The sequence below is a fragment of the Heliangelus exortis genome, chromosome 10, assembly GCF_036169615.1.
Source record: "Heliangelus exortis chromosome 10, bHelExo1.hap1, whole genome shotgun sequence".
Classification (NCBI taxonomy): Eukaryota; Metazoa; Chordata; class Aves; order Apodiformes; family Trochilidae; genus Heliangelus; species Heliangelus exortis.
In genome coordinates, this window is record NC_092431.1 from 6,370,651 (window position 1) to 6,393,797 (window position 23,147).

General features: G+C 42.4%; 1 long non-coding RNA gene across 3 annotated transcripts in view; it reads right to left on the minus strand.

Annotated features, from left to right (window-relative positions):
• LOC139800382 (uncharacterized) overlaps nucleotides 1–17,233 on the minus strand; it is a 64,995-nt gene extending 47,762 nt beyond the window's left edge. The window contains exons 1-2 of one of the 3 annotated variants that reach the window (XR_011727729.1): nucleotides 16,857–17,233; nucleotides 5,919–6,038 (exon numbers count right to left, since the gene is read on the minus strand). This is a non-coding gene — a long non-coding RNA (uncharacterized lncRNA). Of the gene's footprint in view, nucleotides 1–5,918; nucleotides 6,039–16,485; nucleotides 16,555–16,856 lie in introns of those variants that run through there. The other 2 variants (XR_011727727.1, XR_011727730.1) reach the window with 2 other exon arrangements.
• Between the last annotated feature and the right edge of the window lie 5,914 nt (nucleotides 17,234–23,147).

Consider the following 23,147-nt stretch of genomic DNA (forward strand, 5'->3'; position numbering starts at 1 on the left):
TGAAGTTTCACATTGTGTGTGCAACCCATTACCTCGAGCTGATCCTCCTACAGTTCCTCCCTGCCTGCATCCTGCTGGAAGCCACACTGCTGCTTTTGGGCAGATGACAATTTTGCAGTAGTATCAAGAGATGCAGATGACAAAGGACCAGGCCACCTACTGCCAGGAGATGTTCCCAAGCAGCAGATACAACAATTTCCTTTACCAGACACCTTACAGCTGGCTTAGAGTGATGAAGATGATTCACACAACCAAAGGTTTGAAGCACCAACAGTTTTCACACGCTAGAAAGAACAGAGTGCATTTGTTCTGGTCCCATTTGTGTGCCCAGTCCCACAAACTGTGATGTAAATCTTGGGAGCTACTTAGAACCACCTCACTATTCAGAATAATAATTAAGATTTCATGATTGGATATTTACCAACACGTTGAGCTGCCATGTCCAACACTCTTTGGCACCTGGCAAACTTCAATTCATGCAGGATCAGACCTGTTTAATCCACTAATCCCCATAACATGTTGAAACACTCAGGTTTCATTGTCCTTATTTTGCAGAAGGGAAGAGCCCAGGTAGCAAAGTTGGGTGACTTGTCTTTCACCTGACAGATTTCTCCTTTAGGTCCTCTAACTGGAGCCAAAGATCCCACCTCTTCTAAAATAAAGAAAGAAGGGCTGCCTTTGGATCAGTTTGGGTTAAGGAAAGAAGGATTTAGGCCACAGGCTGCTCTGGGATGCCTCTCACTCCACCTCTCACATGGGACTCAGTTCTCACGCTCACACCCTTGTTTCTTGTCTCTCAGGCAGATTCAATTTGCTCCAAATAATTCCTGGATTAAAAGTGCAGGCTCATGCTCATCCACTGCTAAAGAACTCCTGTTCCTGCTGCAGGAGGGATGAAAAGGGCACAGCTCAACAAACTGCACAACTTCACTCTCTCCAAAACAGCCCAGGTGTGATGGGAACCAGTGTTTCCTGAAGCCAAAGTGCATGGAGGTGCTACAGGGCATCTCTCTTTACAGCATCCAGTGCTGCAGGGGCTTTCTTTTTTGAAGAAAACTTATATTTTCAGAACATTATAGATCAAGATCAATAACAAAGCATTAAGCATGGCTCATGGTAACAAGAAACCAATGGAAGTTTATGACCAATCAATCCACTTAACTCTGCCAAAGTAATAAGCCACCAGTGGGGTTATAAATTGTTGAGCTGAGTTTGCAGTTTTAAAATGTCATCCAAAATCAATTGCCCTTCCAATTAGACCATTAGCTGTCAACAACTTAGTTAAATGATAAGCCAGTGGTTCACATCTGCTTGGGAACAGAGTCAAGCTTGACCTGCTCCCCTGGCTACTTGAGCTGAATCCACATCTGTTACCATAAACATGAATGTGGGTAGGAAAGCAAAAAGCTATGCTGGAAATTAAATCAAGGTCTCCTCCCACTGCCTGAAGCACATAAATCTTCTAAGTTAATGGTGCCACAGAAAAGGTCTGAGTTACTTCAGTGGGGGTCAGGGATGCTCAAGGAATGTGGGGTCAAGTCCCGTGTCCCACTGACCTTTCTGGGGAGCTGGGTGGTACTGCAGCCTCCACCAAATCTGCTGCTCAGTGCCCATCTCATATCATTAGTATCTGTCTACACACAACACTGACAACCACTGCAAACCCTCTGCTCTTCTTTTTTGTTCCATGTGTGCAGCAGTGGGAAGAGCTGTGCTGTTAAGAAGGCCCAAAAGTATGTGAAACTTTGCTCCTGCCCTTGGTCTTTGGGGTCAGTGGTCACTGGGCATCAGTGTGGAGATGGCCTCTTCTCTCCATGGGACAGAGTTAAAAAAACTGCATGGAAGGGGGAAGATGAGACTCGTAAAATATGTCCAGCAGAGGAGGAAGAGAGGTTCACAGCCTTGGGACAGAGGGCCACCACCAAGCATGGTCCACTAGAGAATGTCTGGTGTGCTGGGCACCTCCCTGATGTGCTACCATCTGTTTGGGTACAGCTGGTACCTACCTGGCATCCCAGTGTTGTGCTTTGCTCCTTGCCAGTGAGGAAGGACTCTGCAATAGCCTGATGCCAACTAACTTAACCTTCTTTCTTCCCGTGGGACCAACAGCAGTCAGGATCTCAACAGAGAGGAAATTTTAAAAATTAAAACTCATAAATAAATACAACCATCAAACCTGACAGGACTTACTCTCTTCTCGCACCAGTTTTATGGTGTTGACTCCCCAGGGATGTCAGTGACATATTTCAGAGATTTGCCACAATATCAGCAACTGCAGGAAGCATTTTGCAGTCACTGTCTCTCACATTTGCAGCATTTTTGCTCAAGACAGAGGCCATGGGCCCTCTCCCTCTGTGATTTGCACTCCTGTAGCTCCACACAAGGCAGAAGATGATCAGGTTGCTCTTTTCAGATACACTCTGCACTCAGCTACGTGGTTCAAACAGTACCAAACAGCTCCTGGAGAGCAAGAAATTCGGCTGGGAACAAAAACTTATGAATCAAGAAAACTCACTTATAGCCATTCTTAATTAGGCTCTTCCTAAGCTGTTTAATTTTGGCTCCTTGTAACTTTTTCACCAGTGTCCAAGTGATACCTGCCATGCTGGAGCTACCCTTTTGGTAAACCTGAGCACAATGAAGGAAGCCACTGAACAAAGCAACGTAGGAAGAGCTGAATTTGACAGCTAGAACACAGTGTCACATGAGTATTTTTATCTATTTTTACCACTTTTGTCTCTTTTTTCAAGACAGGGTAAGCCCATGCCTCAGCACATCTACCTTCACCTAAGATTTGAAAGCAAGGACCAGCAGATCTCCCAACAGCTTTTTCCCTTTTTCTCACCACTATGTTGGATGTGTAAAACATAAGTGGACATAAACCCATCCTATTAATATTATTCAGAGCCCAGCCCTACCCTTGTGCCACTCATTCCTCTGAAGCACACCCTGTCCTCCTGTGTGCAGTTAGTTGTATTTTTTTTGTGCTGTTCTTTACACCCCCTAAGAGGAGAATTTCCAGCAGGACCTCTCTGCAGCAACCCTGCTTTTAATCTACCATTATAATGACCACACTTTAGTGCCATTGTATTTCTATCCCCCTCAAAGTTAATCATTAACCCTGGACCCACTATTGACTGCTGAAGGCATCTGCTGCAATCACATGGGAAATACTGGGCATTATTTGGCTCTTCAGGAGATGAAGGCACTCAGAGGTCCATGCTATGTTATTTCCTGGAAGAGCAGAAAAAGTCTGTGCAGACCCAGTTTTAAAATCGGCCTTTAAATTGGGCTTTCATAACTTCCAAAGGTTGTTTCAGCAAAGCACTAAATCTTTTCCACAGCCCTAGGATTCGGAAGGCACAGAGGATTCCTTGATGATCAACCTTGTTAGCTCCAAGGACCTATTCTTTTGGAGCCCTCGTTGTGTGGCAAGAAGAAAAAAAAAATGAGTTCTTGGAAGTAAAGACCCTCTTTCTGTTCAGGATTGAATAAAGAAAAGGTCACTGCCCCTGAAGGCTTGTCTCTCCTTTTTTCTTTTCTTTGACCACATAAATGGAAGAGTAACACCAGCCCATAAGTTGGATGCATCAGGTTCTGATCAGTACACCAAAGCTTTTGCAATACATGAAACTCTTCTATTCTGTCACATGCACAGGGTGTTACATACATGTTAATATTCCCCAGGACTGAATGTGCAGATTCTTGTCTTTCTATGGTGTGTATCTCCTATTCCATAAGCCCCAGACACCACTCTCTGACCTTGGAATGAAAATCTGAGAATGTTTTAAACTTAACATGAAAATAGATGGTTAGTGGTAGGATTAGTAGGTACTGATGGAAGAAGTACAAGGAAGTAGGAATACTGAACACCAGGTCTTTTTCCTTCATCTTCAAAGGCTCTCACAGGTCTCCCTCCTCTTTGTTTCTTCTCTCTCAAACTTACCAGCAAAATCTCTCCCACCAAGCCACCCATGACTTTCAGCTTTCTTTTACTTTTTCACTGTTCTGAAATGCCTGCCACATATAAAAGCAAGATGTATCTCATTGAACTAGACTCCTCAAATCTTTCATACAGCTCACAGCAGACTTGAAGACCCCACAGGATGGTCCTTCATGGAAATGCATCCAGCACCTTGTATCTAGGGGTACCCATTGCTGTTAATTACACTTGGGGGCATCTAAAAATCTAGTGATGTTCTTATTATGAGACACATAACAGACCCAAACAGTTTACAGTCAAAGGAGACAAAATCTCCTTGTTCCTTGATGTAATATGGGATGCTAATGATCCCATTTTTTCTACAAAGAGGAGTTTGTTCCATTCACCCAAAGTGATATGAGAAGCTTTGATAGAGCCATAATAGAAGCTTCAATAGGCTCAGGTGCCCTCTCTTCCCATCCAGACCTACTTCAGACAAATATTTCTCAGGGATGGCATTCCACCCAAAGCCTTACTGCACCCAGACCTGTACATGTTGAGATATGCAACTGCATTGCCTGGCTCAGAGGCATCCACCCTCTTACAGGCAAATGCCAGATGGGTTGGACAATATTTGCTCCTCAGCAAATCCATCTGGCTGTTCCTTATTGCTGCATTGATCTCTAGGTATGTTCAGTTGGATTGGGTTTTATTCCAGTGCCTTTCCTGGTAAGTGTTGGGGATGACTGCAGTGTATAATGTCAGGTCCACTTTTTTTCTTTCTTTGAGGACAGAGGTTATCCCTGCACCCCAAAGCTGCCTGCTTTTTTTGGTACCCCCTGGTGCCTATATTCACTTTAACCAAGTTCTCCCTTGTCTGTTCTTCTGCTCTTTTGTCTTTTGTCTTGCCACCTTTCTATCATAGTAAAGTGTTTTGGGTTTTTTTTCTGAAGAAAACCGAAGCAGGGAGACATTAAATATGTCAGCCTTCTGTAGGTCATCTGTACCTCTCCTGTTCCTCATTAGGTAATGGGCTTCTGCCTGCTGCTGTCTTTTTCTTACTTTACTGTATTTATAGCACCTTTCTCCTTGTTTCCTAACACTCCTCAGTGGTTGTAATTCATTTAGCACAGCAACCTTTCTGCCCTACATGCTTATTTTATCCCTTGATCTCATCCTCAGTAATGTGACCTCATTCTCCTTTTTAAAATAATTCTTCTGGGACTCTTCTCTCCTTATCCTTCCCCACTGGCTCTCTGCATTGGGTAGAGGTGGATCCTCATCCAGGAGCAATGTAACCTGGATCAGCTGCTCACTGCCTGGGAAAGGAGCTGCCACTTCTCCCCTCTGCCCATCCTGAGCAAACCTCCCAGAACCTTACTCAAATAACATGTCCTTATCAACCACAGAGCACCTAAATTAATCCAAATCCTTCCAGTACTTCCAAACAGGGGGCATGTCAGGGATATGCTGTGGCAGCAATGGGTGAGAAGTGGTGGCCCTCAATCCCACGCCCTGTTTTCCCCAGCACTGGAGCAAATTTCCCAACAAGGAAGCATCCAGGGAGAGGGGAACAGGGCATTAGTGGGGGAAAGCCATGGCAATCTGCCCCCAGTTTTCATACCTTAAGATTTATTTGGTTTTATTCTGCAGCAGAAACCAGTATTTGCCTGTGCTGATACACTGGTCCACCTTGCTTCACTCCTCCTCCCCACTGCACATAGGAACCAACAATTCCCAAAGCCACCTCTGGAAAGTCATCAGGGAATTAACATGATGCTGGTAAAAGTAAAGCTGTTAAAATGTTTGTACCTTTAAAATATATACCTCCTTTGGTGAAAACAGCCAACACAAAAAGCAAAAGAAGTCACTGCCCCACAGCAAGGATAACCCAAATGGAAGCACTGGGAGCTGTGGTGTGTCTCTGGGCATGTCCCAACAAGAGAGGTTCACCCATGTTTGACTTTCCAAAGACATGAGAGAGTTGCAGCCTTACCTGTTCCCTCCAGGATGCTCAGCAATGCAGCTCCAGCACTGCAGTCCCTGTCACACCCAGCAGCCATCAGGAATGGTCCAGAGTGACACTGGGCTCCAGGTCTGCTTCATGTAACCTCACCTGGAAACCAATGGTAGGGGAGCAATAAAATATTTTTAAAAGGCAAAGAGCTTCAGACTAGGTAGGACACCAAAACCTTCTTCTGTACAGTTTGGGCTTGGTGAAAACAAGGCTCATTCTGCTAAGCTTTGACTCAGTTTCACCAGGTAGCTTCCATCCTTAGCATAAGATGTCAACCAAATTGCAAAATTCTTGCAGTTGCATTGGTACATGCTGGCTCCACTCCCATGTTTTGGGAAGTGCCTTAATCCCAGGATGTGCCTCCTCAAAATCCTTCCTCTCTGAGATTGCAAGGATTTGGCACCCATAAACCAAGGAAGGAGAAAGCTGGTGGGATTGCTGAACCAGCAGCCCAGGGGGTTTATATCAGTATGTCTGGAGGCAAAGAGCTCCAGAGAATGTCACCTCCTTCATTAGAGACCCCAGTTAATGAAGGGCTGAAAAAAGAAAGCAACAACCCTATGGGCCCCTCTTAAAACTCCCCAGATTAAAATGTGATTTTAAAATACTTTATAGATGTATATTTACCATCTATAACTCTCACTCACATATATGTCTGACTACTGTGGGGTGTCAAAGCATCAGCTATAATATCACAGAATTGCTCTCCTGCTGACATGTCCCAAAATTATCTTAAACCTCTCCTTATCTAGGAAAGGTTGCTTTTTATACCTTGATTCTTTAAATTCAGGTAAACTCCAAGGATTTTTCCCAAAGTCAGCCTAAAGCCTGGGTAGGGGATGAACAGGGCTGGTGTGTTTTTCAGCCCAGAGCTGATCCAGGCCCTTGTCACAGCCTATTTCACCCTCTGCAACCTTGGATGAACCAGCCTGGCCCCACCAGCTCCTGTATCAGGTTATGTGAATGCAATCTAAATTCAGCAAGCAGCCCTAATTAATGCTCCTTATGTTTATTTGACTTGCTGAAGATACACGGCGACCTAAGTAGTAAATCTCATCGTTGCATAGGAACTACAGGGATCAGTTCATTTCCAAATGTGTCCTGGATAGAGCCCAAGATATCTAATACTGTGGGGAAAACACATATTGAATGTCAAATTAAAGCAACAGCAGCTCTGCAACAAATGGCAACTTCCTCCTGGAAGAGTCAGAAATGGCTGTAGCTGCTGATGCTTTTAAATGTACTTTCAGAGTATTAATAGAACTGATTTAAAATAGTTCCTCTCACTCTGGTTCCTGCTCTAACTCACACCCAACTGCTAAACAGACTGGGGCTCTTCCTGCTAATATGTTCTCTGACAAATCACAGCCAGGCATAGGTTTTCTTTCTGTATTTCCAGTTCACTCTTTTATGGGAGACAAATGTGTCTTATTTGCTGACTACTTAATGAATCTCAAAAAATTTCCAGCCATGCAATGGGATGGTGCTTATTAGAGCTGCTCTCAAATTGGTTTATTTGCCCCATTCTGTGCCTACAGGATGTGCACTGGCACCTAGAAACTGTACTGGCTGGTGCAACTCTAACACCAAAATCAGTATATTATGTAAAAAAATAGGTACTTCAGTGGGACTATTTCCATTTGCACTTGACAGGGGTCAGAAACCAACATATCAGGCTGTCAAGATGTGTACATAAATGTCTGCTTTACTTGTGTAGTTGTAGGGTAGCTGTCCCTGTCTGCTCTCCCATCATTAGCTTCCTTTAGAAATACATCAAGTACCTGATCCTGGCAACTTCAAGTCTGTTTAATTTCACCTAGGAGTTTACTATTTATTATACAGAGAGAGTCTTTCTTTTTGTGGCCATACAAAGGAAAGATGCCACGGTTTGGAAATGAATTTTTAAAGTATTTTTTTAGGGTGACAGCTCCATCAGGAAACACTACCATCAGCAGAAATAAATATTTATATTATCACCTACCTTTTCACCTGCTCTCAGCCACTGGGCCAGAGGTGGGAAGCATGGACTAAGGGCTGGAAACAAGGGGAAATGTGAGAGGGTACCCTGGGGCGAGGCATTAGAGTGGCTGGGGGAGGTGCGGGGGGACAAGGTCATGGGTGGGGGAATTTGTAAAAATATAACATAGAAAATATAATAATTTTGGATCAAATGGGAGCAATTTTCACTGGCAAATCTCTTGGTGCCCATGGCTTTTCTTTCCCAAAGGGGTTTGTGGGGTGTGGGGTTGATGCAAGCTGTGGGGAGGTGGCTGCCAGCAGCGCAAAGCCCCTTGGCAGCGAAGAGCCAGATGCAGTGAGTTTGATGAGAGTCAGATGGAGTTTGGGGGAATAAACCACCCCAAAGTAGGTGGTCATTGGACTAGAAACAAAAAGAGAAATTGTACATTGACCCTGAACTCATCTGACCACAAAAAAAAAAAAAAAAAAAAAAAAAAAAAAGGAATAAATCCCTCATTTTTCCAGCATAAAAACTGATGCAGTTTTTTGGAGACTGAGAGGCCTTAGATCTTACTTTAGATCTTACTGCTTTGTCTCTCTTACTGCTAGTGGGGCATTCAGCCTTAAGAAAACCATTAAGAATATGTTTTCCCGTGGCTTTCTACTACACAATAGCAGAGGGAAAAAATGAATTCATATTATTCTGTTGGTTTCACAAACTGAGAGGACTTAAGGATTTTCGTCTCTTCGAAAAGTTTCACTCTGCAAGTGTCAGCCGTACCAAAAATTAGCCACATTTACTGCAGAATAATTTGAAATATATTTGAAATAGACAGGCACACCAGATGAAAACCAGCAGTATGAAATTAGTGCACAAGAGGGAAAGGCAAGGATGGGGTCTGATTGTCTGGGGCTGAGTGCTGGCTGAGCCTGCAGTGTCTGCTCCCCACTTCCCTCCCAGTGCCCTTGATTTCTCAAGCTGTTTTGAAAGACAAAAAGAAAGTTGGTAATCATACACTGACAGATGGTTCCTTGGTTAGTTACTCTTTATTTAGAGGGAAGCAACTGCGATTCATCAGCTTTTCCTTTTTTTTTTATAGCAGCCTGGTGAACTTCCAACTCCAAATCTATTTCTAAGAAGTATTCTGTGGCAAATGTCTATTAATAACAAACCTTAGGCTGACTAGAAATTTCCTTTTTCAATATTCATATTCCATTTTTAAAGATTTTCTTTCACTCAATTTTGTTTCACTATTCAACAACAGATGTCTACAAACTTTTTCAGTGAGTTCTATATTAGATATATTGTTTTCATGCCTATAATTAAAATATAGGGATTTCTTTCTTATTTTTGGACATCCTTTCTTAACCTTAATTGCAAATTCATAGCTAGCAAGCTGCTAGTTTTTCCTTTTGATCCTAAGAACTTCTGATTTATTTTTTGGGGCATTATGCTCATAGAGTCTCCCTCTGCATGTCAGTGTAAAGCTGTAGCTGTGAATAGTAGCTTTGAGTAGCATTTTCCAGAATTCTAAATGCAACTCTAAAGTTAAGAATGTTTAAAAAACTTTGCTGGATAAAAGCCTGAAAAAATTTTGACTGGCTTAAGTTGAAGAGTGGCTCTCTGCTACCTAGAGAAACCTTGTGTTACAGCCCAGCTCATCCCTAGGGGTTCCTTTGGACCCTTTTGTGCTGATGGAGGAACTGATTGCACAGCTGAGAGATAGCAAACAGCAATTTGTCCAGAATACCCTATTTAAGGGGAAACCATATAAAAAAAGACAAAACAACACAAACAAAACCAGGAGATTCTGGGGGTTTCTGTTTCATGTTGCCTACCTGAGCAGACATCAGCACAAGCCTGCACCAGACTCAGTGAGTGCAAACAAATTTGCACATGAAGCAGTTTCCAGAGTTTTCTTTTACAGATTCACAGGAGACTTTCACTGAATAATTTTTTTTTCCCCAGCAGCACAAACTCTACATACCAAAATTACTAAGGTTTTCAGGTATTAAAGTTGGTCGAAGAAAAAAAAGTTATTACTACCTTGGCCTTTTAAAAATAAATTTAAACTCAAAATACTTTCGATTTGAAAAACAGAGGGGGACCCTCTCTATACTTAGTTACTTTAAAGAACTTAATGTAAGTGTGCTTATTTATTGTTACAGAATTTCTCTGAATTTTGTAGGGGAAATCTCAATTTGATGTCCTGAATTCTAAAAGAATCTGCTCCAGGACTGCTCCAAATGGGTTGGAGTCTGTGGTTTGGGGATAATTCAATACAAATCTGTAAAATTCAAAACCAGTCAGTAGCTGGAGAAATCAGAGCTTCATTCATTTCCAGGTCACTCAGTGCTATGCAAGTTCAAATTTTTTTTTTTTAATTCTTCACTTTTTCTCAGGTTATTATGTCTACCAAATATCTGCCTCAAGATTCATCCTATAGGAGGGATAAGTGACAGGAAGATACCATTTCTCACAGGGGCTTTATGGGTATATCACACTCCTGGTCATATATCCCCAAAACCATGTATCTGATTTCCTCTGAGGAATGCCATGCTGTCAGTAGACAGGATCATTGATGTGAAGGGCTCACTCCCTTCTGAACCATTGTCTTCCTTTTATCATAGAACCAGAGGATCATAGAACAGTTTGAGTTGGAAGGGACCTTTAAAGGTCATCTAGTGCAAAAATCTCTCTTGTTACTGGCACAGCTCAGTAAACAACTGAGCATTTCTTTTGTTGTATCATCCTTGGATCATCTGCCTGGACTTCATCTTGCACAAGTGCCACTGAAAGGCATTAGGATCATTCCATGTGTTCCCTCAGAGAAAAAAGATGAAATCTTCACTGGAAGATGAGATGAGAGGGCCCTTAGACAAAACTATCCAAAGGCCTGGACCAACTACTTGAAGGATCCATTCTGTGAATGCCCTGCTTGCAAGAGAGCTCAAGTTAGCCTCTGGTCCAGCCAGGACTGTTGACCTTCTCCATCTCCTTGTCATCAGAAATGTGCCCATCCCTGGTGCTCATCCAGCTGGTTTGACCTGCAGGCACCTCCCTTGCTTTGCCTGACTCAGTGGAAACCTCAGCTGCCTTCCTGCTCTTCCCCTCTTTGGCACTGATTTGAAACCCCCACAGGTCACCCAGTGGGCAATGAGATTAAGACTGGGATTTGTAAAGCTGATGCCTTTTTAAACAGCTTAATAGGCCAGATGCTCAGCTGAGGATCAGGCCATCTGTCCACTCAAGCTCTACCTGTAGCAAACAGGTTATTGCTAGGAGAATTGTTAAGAGAGAAAATTTGAGACTGCAAAGCCAAAACTCAGCTACACAAGGACACAAGGAAGAGAAAATGGGAGATGATGTTGATGGCTGATGAAGGCACTGGTAAGGGGGAGACAATCCCAACCACACACACAGAGAAGGACTTCTTTGCTCTTTCAACACATGCAAAGGAGCTCAAGAGTCAGGAAAAAAAATATAGTAATTATACTAATTTTAAAACCATTTGCACTTCCAGGGTAGTGTGAACCACCCCTATAAATGAGAGTCAGACCCCATCTCCAAAGCCAGCTGCTCCTTTAGTGCAGGGATCTGTTTCCATGCTCACTGGTAAGCAGTCTATGCCCTGTGACTTACAATAAAAGGGAATGATGGTCCCTGAACAAACCCAGAGAAGAGGTATTGATTTGCAAATAGTTTAAAAGAATATTCAAGGGTCATGAGCTGACCCTTTTTCAGCTCTGACATTTTATATCAGGGAGGATCCTATTGAGATGGGAATTCATATCCTAGACATTGTTTTGTCTTGTTTCATAAATAAGTTGAATGGCTTAATTGATTGACACTCGCTGCACATTCTCAGCTTAAAAGTACACTGCTGGTTTCTGCCATAAATAATATGAACTTTCCATCAGCCACTGGGCACAAAAAAGAACTGAAAATTCTTCATACAATAGCTGCAATCTGGCACATGAGGCACTGCAGATCTGAAAAGGAGAATAGTGTTTGATATCACCAGGTATGCACCACCTTTCTGGGGCAGCAAATGCATTTTGCTACCCAAATGACCAAAATGCTAAACAAGAAGAACTCAGGGGCCCCTGCAGGGAAGAAGCTGTATTTGTCCCAATATCTATGTGTGTCCAGGAGTTAGGAAACTGGTTTGCAGTTCTGGGAACACAACATGGAGAAGGACATGCAGGATCACCAAGTCCAGTCCCATTAAGGCACTGGCACAGCATCTCCTTATCACTCCTGGTCTCTGAGCCAACTCCATCCCAACACAAGTGATGCTATTTTTGCCCCCAGTCTATCCACTTGTCCCCAGATTTCACTCCTCTGATGATTAAAAATCTCCCCCTGATTTCCAGTCCATGCTTATTTGTGATTGAGATCAGTCTGTTCTCACAGCAGAGACCTAAAATTTAAGTCTCTAGGTATTTAGATACCTAAATAGCTCTTTTCCTCCCTGAATATTTAGCCCTCTGATGAGTTAGCATTCATTTTGCCTCCTCAGCTGGAGTGTCACTAAGGGAAATAAATAAGCCACACACTTTGAGTCTTTTCTTTGCTAGAAATTTAGTGGCACTGTCAGCAATTCTAGTAACTTTTTGTGAGCTCTTGGGTAAGATTATCACCAATTTGTTCATTAAACTGGTGCAAAAATTAATTCGAAAGTGTTGAGTAATTCCTCTTGAGGAAGAAAGGTGTGAATGGAAGTGCTTACCTTAAGTTGCCCAAGCTGGAAAACATTAGCTCTAACCTCCCAGTGCTTCAATTTCTTCATTTGTAAAATAGAAATGACAATATAGAGTTCAGTGGGGAGTAATTAAAGTTTCAAAAGTGCTTGGAGATTTTTAAGTGATAGGTTCAGTTCTAAACGTGAAGCTTCTTTGTCTTACTTCTTGTTCTTACTTCTTAAGGACTGTAAATCCTGGGGAGATGGCAGTGATCTGGAGTAAAGCCAAGGAAAGGTTTCACCCTTGAACACAATGTGAAACTTTTATGCAAAAAGTTTCATAAAGAGTGATGGGCATAGGGTGCTAAGACAGAGCAATAAAAACTGGGGAAGAATACTGACTGAAATTACTGCAAGGCCAATTGCTAAAATCAGTAATTTCCCTTCAGAAGAAGCAGCAAACAGTTAAATCTATTTTCCTTGCTCTGCTTCAGAGAAATCTCTCCAAGGATGACCACCATATGCATCCTCATCTGTAATTAATAAATGTTTGGAAGGACACTTTCCCACTCAACATATGAAACTATAGATGATCCCTTAATTCCCCAGACATTTGCAAGCCTTGTCTTGTCAGAATTGAATTTACTACAGCTGATTACCCTGAGAATGCACTGACCTTCTTAGCTCCTGCTGTGGTCTTTATTTTTTCTATGGTAGATAATATGGGGACCAGAAACTGGGGACTTGGTTGTTGGGATTATGTGATACTAATTAGGCAAAGCTTATTGTTGATGTTAACTGTTATTACCACTAAAAAAGTGCACAACTCCAGACAGATGGACTTCACTTTGTTATACCAGGAGGGAGCGAATGCATTTTGACAGTAGCAGCATCTATTTAAAATCTGGATCACATCTGGTGCCTCTCTGAAGCAGACCATATCTGATCAATCAGAATTACAGCTCTTCAGCCTCCAGACAAGTTAGAAGAAATTAATTATCTGTTTTGAAGCCTGCTTCTCTTTCATCTACTAAAAATGAAATAAGATTCATTGTCAGTGGATCTATTTAGCTGCTGAAAGAAAAAAAAAAAACAACAGGACAATAATTAAACTAACTAGCAGGCTCCACATCCAAAGACATCATTAATTCTTTGAAACACTCTTTGTGCAGGTACTTGGCTCACACTTGGCTTCACTCAACAGCTTCTTACTGATGAGATGGCCCAAGATTTACCTCCATTTCTGGCTATTTCATAAACTCTTGGAAACACCTACATTAATATTTCTGATCTCTACCAGAGGTCAGTATTTGTCTGTCAGGCACAAGAAGTCCCTGTGCTGGGCTTGGTGCTTGGGAGACACCAACCTGAGGACAGCAATGGCTCCATGGGGCTCCTGTCCCTAAGGATGTCTTTGTCCTCCTTTCTATCCCCTTGGGGACCAGCAGTTTTGAACACTGAAATGTGACACAAAACATAGGTAATACTTCCATGTGATGTCTGCTGCTCCAAAAAGGTGGTGAGAGCCTGGTTTTATGAAAAACTAAAAGCAGAATGCAGGATGTGTCCTGGTCTGGATCGCTTGAATTTCTTAATATGGTTTTCCTGATTATGAAGAGTTTTTTCTGCCCTTTCCTGATGAGCACAGAAGTCACATGAACTATAAAGTTCTTGTCACTGCTTCCCTGTTTACCATGTTTGCTTTGGGGTCTGGAAGAGCACAGTTCAGAAAACAACCTTCTGAAAAGCAATGGACTTTTATTTCTCTCTTTCACTACTTTAAAAAGAAAACTAATTTAAAGTTGAGGCACTTCAGAGGTGTTACAACTAAAGCTGGTGAGAGAACAAAAAGGTATTTTGGGGATGAGGCTTTAGGTTCAAAAGTATAACCTTTGAAATCAACATTCATAGAATGTTTCTCAAAATTCATTGTCAAATTGCTACTTTTGATTAACTTCTGCTAATGAAATCCAGATAAAACATTTGCCTTCAGGAGTGGGGTGGGGGCAGTGACCATGACTTTCCAGAGGAGGATCAGGTGTGCAAAGGAGAACAATTCTGGCAGTGATTTCTTCTGTAACAATGATAGCTCAGGAGCAAATAATTTTTACTCTTTATGGATCATGTCCAGATGGGTAAAGTATAAAATGATGCTGTAATAGCTGCCTGCCCCAAAATGCTGAACCATCCTCAAAATTAGGCAGGGCAACCCAAGGCCATTTATCCACCATGGATCCAGGAATGTCATGGGAAACTTGACTCTGGATGCTATATATCAACATCTCCTGATAGCTGCACTGACTTCTCTGGAATTCCTACAAATCACGGATGACAATTTTCTAACCAAGAAGTAAAAGTTAATAGTAACCAAGGTGGAAGTATATCCTGTCTGATTCCTGTCTATGCCAGTTAAAAACACATGGGATGTCAAGACAGGCAGTTCCACAAAGCTGAATCAAGTACAAGCTCGTTGCAAGGAAGAACTGAAGGATAAATGTGATGCCTATAGCAAATAGTTTAATTCTTTTTTTTAGCTAGAAGTTAAGAGAAGCAAATAACAATATAAAAAATGCCTACAAGTGTAAGAAAGCCTGGTTCAAAAAATAATCTAGACTAGAAAAGGAGGCAAAACGAGCAATAATAAAGATTATGGATGGATGTTTAGAAGATAGATGTTATAAACACTGAAAATATGTCCTGGAGTTATATAAAATTAATAAGGAAGCAAAGAGAAGCAAGAAAATACATATAACTGAAGAAAAAAGTCAGTAAGAGGCAGACACTTGAATCCACTGGGACCAAGAGACCCCACCAATACTATAAATGCCCATGAATAGTAAAAGTATCAAAATAGTCAGTAATAATGCAGAAAGTCAGAAGTGTTTAACAAATACATCCATTCCTTGTCCAGGAGAAAACCAGATGTGTTTCTATCATAAGGAAAGGGTGCCTATTTTCCACATAATCACACTGAAGAAAAATAGTCATTACTGAAGTAACTTTTCCATATCAGTACAAACAGGTACCTTGCACCAGGATTACTGAAAAAGCAGATTAGGAAGTTCCTCTGGATGCTGCTTTTTAGTAACTCAGGTCCAGAAGTGGCAGAAATTTGACAGAAAGTAAATATTATGGCAATGTTTGGACAAAGTAAAGGAAATTATCAAATAAGCAGAAGTCTGTCAGCTTGACACTTACTGAGGGTTTCAAGAACAGAAAATTTGATGCGAGATTTTACTCAAGCAAGTATTCTAAATAATAACATATAAATAATAGCAGTTTGAGTTTGGATTTTAGAGCTAATTACGTTTAGTTAGACAAGATTAGGAGATTATAAAGCACACTGGCATTCTCTTTGCTTCACAAAAAATTGCCAGTTATTAGCAACTTACAGTCTTTTGATCTTCACACCTGACATTTTTCTTTTAAGCCTTTTATTTCAGATTCTTTAGGTATTCTTCAGAGCCCTGCCTACTCTCCTCATTTGGATGTTCACTCACCTTCCATACACACCACGCATTACAGTGTTTATGGACATACTTAACACAGCCTTGCAAGATCTCAAGATGCTTGATATCAAATATTTGACAAAGTAAATACTCCTTGGAAGAAAAAAGGGTTTTTTTTCAATGAAATATTATATTATTAGAAAAAAGAAATTATTAGGTTTTTTTATTAAAAAAAAGGTTACAAAACCTAAACATATTAAAGACACTGCATTGAACTGAGGGTGCAGCAGAACACTGTAGTCCTAATTCCTGAAAACAATTTCAGGCTCTTGGCAGGGCTCAAGATTCCTCCAGCTGAATTTCAGCAACTTGAGAACTTTTATAAGCCTGACCCAAACCCTTCAATAGTTAAAACAACCTACAAAAGAGGAGCCCCTTCCCTGGGGTACTCACTGGAACTCCTTTTGCCATCCAATGAGGACATGTCCTGTTGGGTCCCAGCACCCTGGGAGGTGCTCTCCCTTTCAAAGACAGCCAAATCCATTCACATCACATGCACAGCCTGTCTGGGATCATCCCTTTCCTTCCCCTGTGCCCAGTTGGCAATCCCCTCAGCCCTTCCCCCAGCCCATCTTCTGAGCTCCTCAGTCTGCACACATGGATTGCAGCCCGAGCCCTATTTTGGCACTTGAAACCCACAACACCTGTTTTGAAGGTTAACAGATAGTGACAAGTATAATCACAGCCTCCACTGAAGCTGTAGCCTGCCAGCCAGACAATTATACTCTTATTTTCAATAATTTTTTCTCCCCCCACACACCTACCCCATCCGCTTTTCAAGGCAGCTCCCCAGGCAGCTTCACCATACTCCATTTGGGAATGATGGTTAGGGTTGCTTTGTCTCTTTCCAGTGGAAAACAGCTCTCAAACACCCTTCTCCACCATGCCAAGGTACTGCTTGTGATGCTGCATGGCATGAGGTGAGGATGCTCCAGCAGCTTTGTCCACATCCTCTTCCTCTGGGCCACCCCACAAGGAGAGGCTTCCTCTGGAGCTCCATCCTGACATTTTCCCTTTATGGGTTCTGAGATTCATGGCCAAGAGGAGTCACGAGCTGCCCTGCTCATGGCTGGATGATCCAGGACTGGGACTGGGACTGGAACTGGAATCAGTGCCAGAGCAGGGGAGGAAGGCTCATATAACCTTGGCTAAAAGTTCCCACGACCAGAAAGTTTCTCCTAATCTCAGTGCAAGGGTCTTTCATTTGTCAACAAGTCTGCTTTGACAGAGGTCTTCTCTCCAGGCAGCCTGGGCAGGGAGAAGGATGGGGAAAAGGACCCTTAATATGGGAGTGTAGCAACATCCCCAGCTCCTATAATACAAGGTTTACTGATGTTAAGCCTCAGTGGGGACAGAGTTCCTGACCAGTGCAGATAAACGCTGGTCTAAACCTTCATATTTTCAGCATTAGACTTCCAAAAGATTCTATCCAGAAGGTCCTCTAAACTTTTCAGTGCACAATTTTGATTTCATCTTAGCACAGAAAGGAGAGACCAAGCTATCTCTTTCCATTCCTGGAAGGAGGTCTAAAGATACCTAAAAATATGCAGGAATAAGGGCATTCAAAGTCCATCTCTTTTACAAACCCTGTTGACCTGAGCCAAGCAGCATGGACACTGAGAGAGGGTTTGTTTCTTCAGTGTGCTTAACACACTCTGCAATCAAATCCCAAAGGTAGGAAGAAAAGTTTAAGCCTGGTTGATATAACCTGGACGTGCAGGGGGAAAAAACCAGGTTGTTACTTCAGGAAACAGGGGCAGTCCACTTTTTGAAAAGAGTTCTTTTTTTCCAACTAAACTGAAAAAAAAAAAGGCAGCTGTAAATACTCGTTTTAGAGTTCATTAACTCTGCTGCCTGAAATAAAGCAAACAGAGCAGCAATGAAAAGAGCCCTGATGAGCTGACAGCCTCCAGCACTCCTCCCCAGTGACATCCACCCCTTGTTTCCATTGGAGCCACCATGGGTTTGCTGTAGGGCTCCACAAAGAGGACAACCCTGTCCCAGACACAGAGATGGGGACACCAGCCATGCTCAGCAGGTTTGCAGCATCAGAAGGTGGTGACAGGAACAACACTGATGTCTTTGTGGTGGAAAGGCTCAACTAGAAAACATTACATCAGTGTTTATGATGTGCCAGCAGAGGAAAACACACAGGGTTATTTCCTTTGGGAAGGGAAGGACTCAAGGCATAAGTTTTCTCTTTGCTGGCTTTTCAGCTTCTTAGCAGGGCCTCTAAATGAGCACAGCACTCTTCTGGTTTTAAGGAAAGGAATACTATTTCCCCAGCAACTTTCTGGCAAAATAACTGTTTAGGAGAATCCACCATATCCCTGTGAATAGGGAGCTGATGGCAGCACTCTTTCCAGTGGGCTCCTTTCCTTGCTTGGAATTAAGAAAGTTCACAGACTTGCACAGGACCCATTTAAAGAGGGAGTAAGGGGGGACCTGGGCATGCAAGATGCCAAAAACTTGTGCCAGCATCCCCTGACCTAAGGTTGCATTAGGGCAGCTTGAAGGAGTCACATCCCAGTGGATGAATGGTGGGGCTCAGAATGGGAGGCATGAAGCTAGAAATGCTGCTGACATCAACCTCAAAAAGAGCTCAAGAGGAAGGCAGGATTGGCTCCTGTGCATCCCAGAGTAGCCTCATGGTACATGGAGGTTCTGACTCAAAGAAATTGCAGCAGATCAGCCCGACCAGATGCATTTGCTCCATCAGCTCCACACAGCACAGACCCCAAAATGCAGGTGATGGTGGCCTGACAAGGAGGTTCCCACTGGTTCATAGTCCACCCACTCCCAGTTTGAGCCTGAGACTGCTCCACAGGCTTGAGCACTGGTACATAAAGGCTCTTGTGGACACTTAGAAACCTGAATGGCTCAGGAAAAGAGCCCACAGAAGGGGATAGATTATTTAAAGGGTCCTTGCCCAGGCTACAAGCCATCAATGCCCTGTTTTAAGCCCCAGAGTTCTGCTGGGGGGAGCAGTCAGAGGTGAGGAGTTAGGTGCCAAGTTCCCATCAGCCTTTTCCAGCCACAACACTCTGGCTATATTTAAACAAAATCTGTTCCTGTCTGTTCTGCATGCCACACTCTTCCCTGTCACATAAGGTGACCTGAACCTGATACTGCCTCTGGGCCTTTATTTATTTATTTCTTTATCTGGAGCCTCTTCACCTGGTGACCACCTATCACCCAGACCATCCCATGACCTTGGGCAGCTGGGGTGTCATGGACCCAGTCACCATCCCATGGGAAAGGATGGAAACCTGCAATAAAGTTGCTGAGCAGAGCACCCCAAGGACCCAGGAATTATCTGCATGTTGTCCAGCACTCATGTGATGTGGGGCAATGGACCTTCTCCACTAAAAATTAGGGCTACATTTGTACCAAAGCTGTTCCCAAAGAGAACTAACAAACTTCACAAACTAACTTAACAAACTTCACAAACTAACTTCACAAATAGGTTTTTTTCTGAGAGTTGGTCACTTTGGCAAACACTTTTTCTTTCTCTGAGAGAGGAGAGATGGAAGAAATCCCTGCTCAGAGCTCCTGTGTCCTCAGCTGCACAACAGATCAGTACAGAGCACTGCAACACCCCATCAACCAAGCCCCTGCTGTTCAATTCAAACCAGTGATGCCACACAAGCTTTCCCCATATCATGTAATAAAATAAAGCTGAAATTTCCATTCTTTTTCAACTGCAGTAATGGTGTTGGAATTACGTGTAGAATAACACCAGAAAAATTACCTCTGTAAAATAAGCACCTGGGGTTTAGTTTGCAGACTATGTGGATTTGGGGTTAATATCTATTTTAATATATTTCTTTTCTTATGTATTAGCAGTGAAGCTCTTAGGAGCCTGAGAAACAATATGTTGCATACTGCTTGTAACACTTACTTAAATAAGTGTTTAAGTACTTACTTAAGTAAGTTGAAGTAACACTTACTTAAACATTCTGTGACATATTGCTAATAGAATACCAGAAAAACCCCAAAATAGTAACAAGGCCGTTAGAAAAAAAACATACCAGAAAGAAGGGACAAAACACACCTATATTCCACACTGGCATCCAAAAGTTGCCCATTTGTCAAAAGTAAAATACTGTTGTGATCACAGCATTTCTGAATTAAATCCAAGATGGGTGGGTCCCAGGCCCTTTGCTATTTTCTTCAAAATTTTCTGAAAGGAAATAGTAATTTATAAAATGTTTCTCTCTGGAGAAAAAAATAGAACATTAAAAATAGAACAGAGAAAAAAAAAAAAAAGGAGGAAAAATTAAACAGAACAGGCCAACAGCAATCAATTGTAGCTACATATGGCCCTACCAAAACAGTTTTTGTAGAGGAGAGACCTGGACGATGACTTTGGTATCCCAGAATTTAATTAATTAAAGTAATACTTAACAACATTACAGAACTTACTGTTTTTCCCATGGTAAGGCATGGCCTTACCTGGAAACTGTGTTCAAACTTCCAGAACTTTCTTGAGTCTGGGCCTGTGATGTTGGGTTTTAGTTGATTGGGGTTTCTTAAGTAATCCTGTACAGACTGCTTGTATACTTGGGGATTTTTTTGTTTGTTTGGATTTGGGGGTTTTTTTGTTTGTATTTTCTTTTGGGTTTTTTGTTGAGTGTATAGAGACTCATAAAAAATGAGGGGCTGGGAAAGATTTTAACAAATTTCCTCCTGCATGATTTTGGAAGGTGAGACTCTGGCATGACACAGCAGGAGTGCAGAGTGAGCAGTCTGACAGCTGGAATTCTGCATTTCTGCATGGCAGGTTAACACCAAATCAACCTTTGTGAACCTGCAAATGATCCAGAGCAGCTACACAAGGCATTTGACCAAAGCCTTCACTACAGAATAATCCAGAAGGTGGCACAGATTTCATAGAGTCATAGAAAGTTAAGGGTTGGAAGGGACCTGGAAAGATCATCTATTCCAACCCCCCTGCCAGAGCAGGGTCACCTCTAGCAGGTCACACAGGAACACATCCAGGTGGGCTTTGAATGTTCCCAGGGAAGGAGACTCCACAGCCTCCCTGGGCAGCCCGTGCCAGTGCTCTGTCACCCTCACAGTGAAAAAATTCTTCCTAATATTTATATGGAACTGTGTGTGCTCCAGTTAATAACCATTGCCCCTTCTCCCATTCTAACCATTATAACCATCCCCTTTTCTCCCTTGAGAAAAGCTTTACTCTGTCCTGGCACTCACCCCATACACATTTATAAACATGGATGAGGTTACCCCTCAGCCACCTTTTCTCCAAGCTGCAGAGCCCCAACTCCCTCAGCCTTTCCTCCTAAGGGAGATGCTCCACTGCCTCAATCATCTTGGTTGCTCTGGACTCTTTCAAGCAGTTCCCTGTCCTTCTGGAACTGAGGGACTTTTCTCATTCAATATCTGTTTTTTTCCACAGAGGATACATTATGTCTGTCACACAGACTTGGAGACATCTCTGCTTATGATAACTTGTCAATGGGGCAGCAGGGACAAGCATGAGCCTTTCAGTGAATGAAAATGTCGATGGATTTCTGGGCTGTTGTTCAAGCCCAAATGCCAGCTCAGCACCTCATATGTTTGGGGTACTGGATGAATAAAGCCATCTACATCACTTCAGAATTACAGAAAACAGTGGAGAACTTCCGTGGGCCTTCAGGAGAGGGTCAGAGCAGAACAGAGACCTGATCTCTGACCTGTAGCTGAGAGTACTCCCACATCAGACTCATTCCCCATTACCAGAAAAGCTGAACCCATCCCTGTGACTTCTCAGCAGTCAACTGACCCCAACACAGGAGAAAACAGGGGGAGAGCATCCATTTTCTTGACTCATTTCTACACAGCACTTTGTATCCTGAGCATCACACAGCAAAAGTATGAGACCTCATCCTTGTCCTGAAGTGGAACCTCTCAGCCAGGACTCTGCAGGTGGCTGTGCCATAGCCAATCCTCACAAGGCCACCACATATACATTCATTTTAAATATAAAGAGGTGATCCACTCCTCTACCATACTGCTGCTGAGCCAATTCGACTGAGCTGAGTGGCCTAAATGGGATGGAGTCAGTGTTTAAGTAGATCATTGACAAAAATAGAAAATCAGAAGGACCTGGGAGCTATTTTTGTCTGGCCTTTGACTGTAAATGGTGTGGCTGATAGCTGAGACCACCAGCTCCATTACAAGTAAAAGCCCCATCTAGAATAAACAGATGAAATGACCAAATTAACCAGTTTCTCGGTTTACAACTTTATAAGTCTTTTCCTACCCTTAACAAGGTCTACATCACCTTTTCTCAAGGTGTCTTAGAAGGAAAACAATCCCTACTGTACCAGAGTACTTTCTCTCTTACATGTGTATCCAGCTATTGCTGTACACAAATGTTTTCAGATTATTTCTTTTGATTCAGAATACCAATATCCATATATGAAAATGCAGCCCATATCTTCTAGCTAAATCAGAGGACTTGGTTTCCAGTAGATAAGACTGATGCAATGAACCATATTTTGGAAAGCAATATCTGGCCCCTGATCTCGCTGGCAATATTTGCCTCCCACACTTGAGATATGCTAATAGTCTTTTTTTTTCCAGCCAACACCTGTGAGAGGGAAGGAAGTAGTAATATTTCTGTTTTACATAGGATCACTGTTAGCAGAAACAAACTAAGGTCATGGTTATCTGAACGATCTACAACCCAGTCAGAAATAGTTCTTCTGGGTCCTACTGAAGGCATGGAAAAAAAACTAAGAAAGTTGGTCAAAATTAGTCTTGGAAGCTAAACTTCCCCTGACAGCAGAAGAATGCTTAATCCAGAAAAATAAACACCATCACAAATTCCAATAACTGAAAACTGAAATAAAGCACTGGAATGGGCATTATTTCTCCCAGATATGAGGACAACCTTACTATAAACTCCCAAAAATGGGATCTTTTAGTCAAGAGTGAATTCCTTTTTTAGGCTCATTCGAAAGCTGTGAGCTTGATGCAAAATGATACCTTGTGGTCTGAATCATGGAGGAGGTCAGGCTGAGAGATCATCATAATCCCTTCCAGCC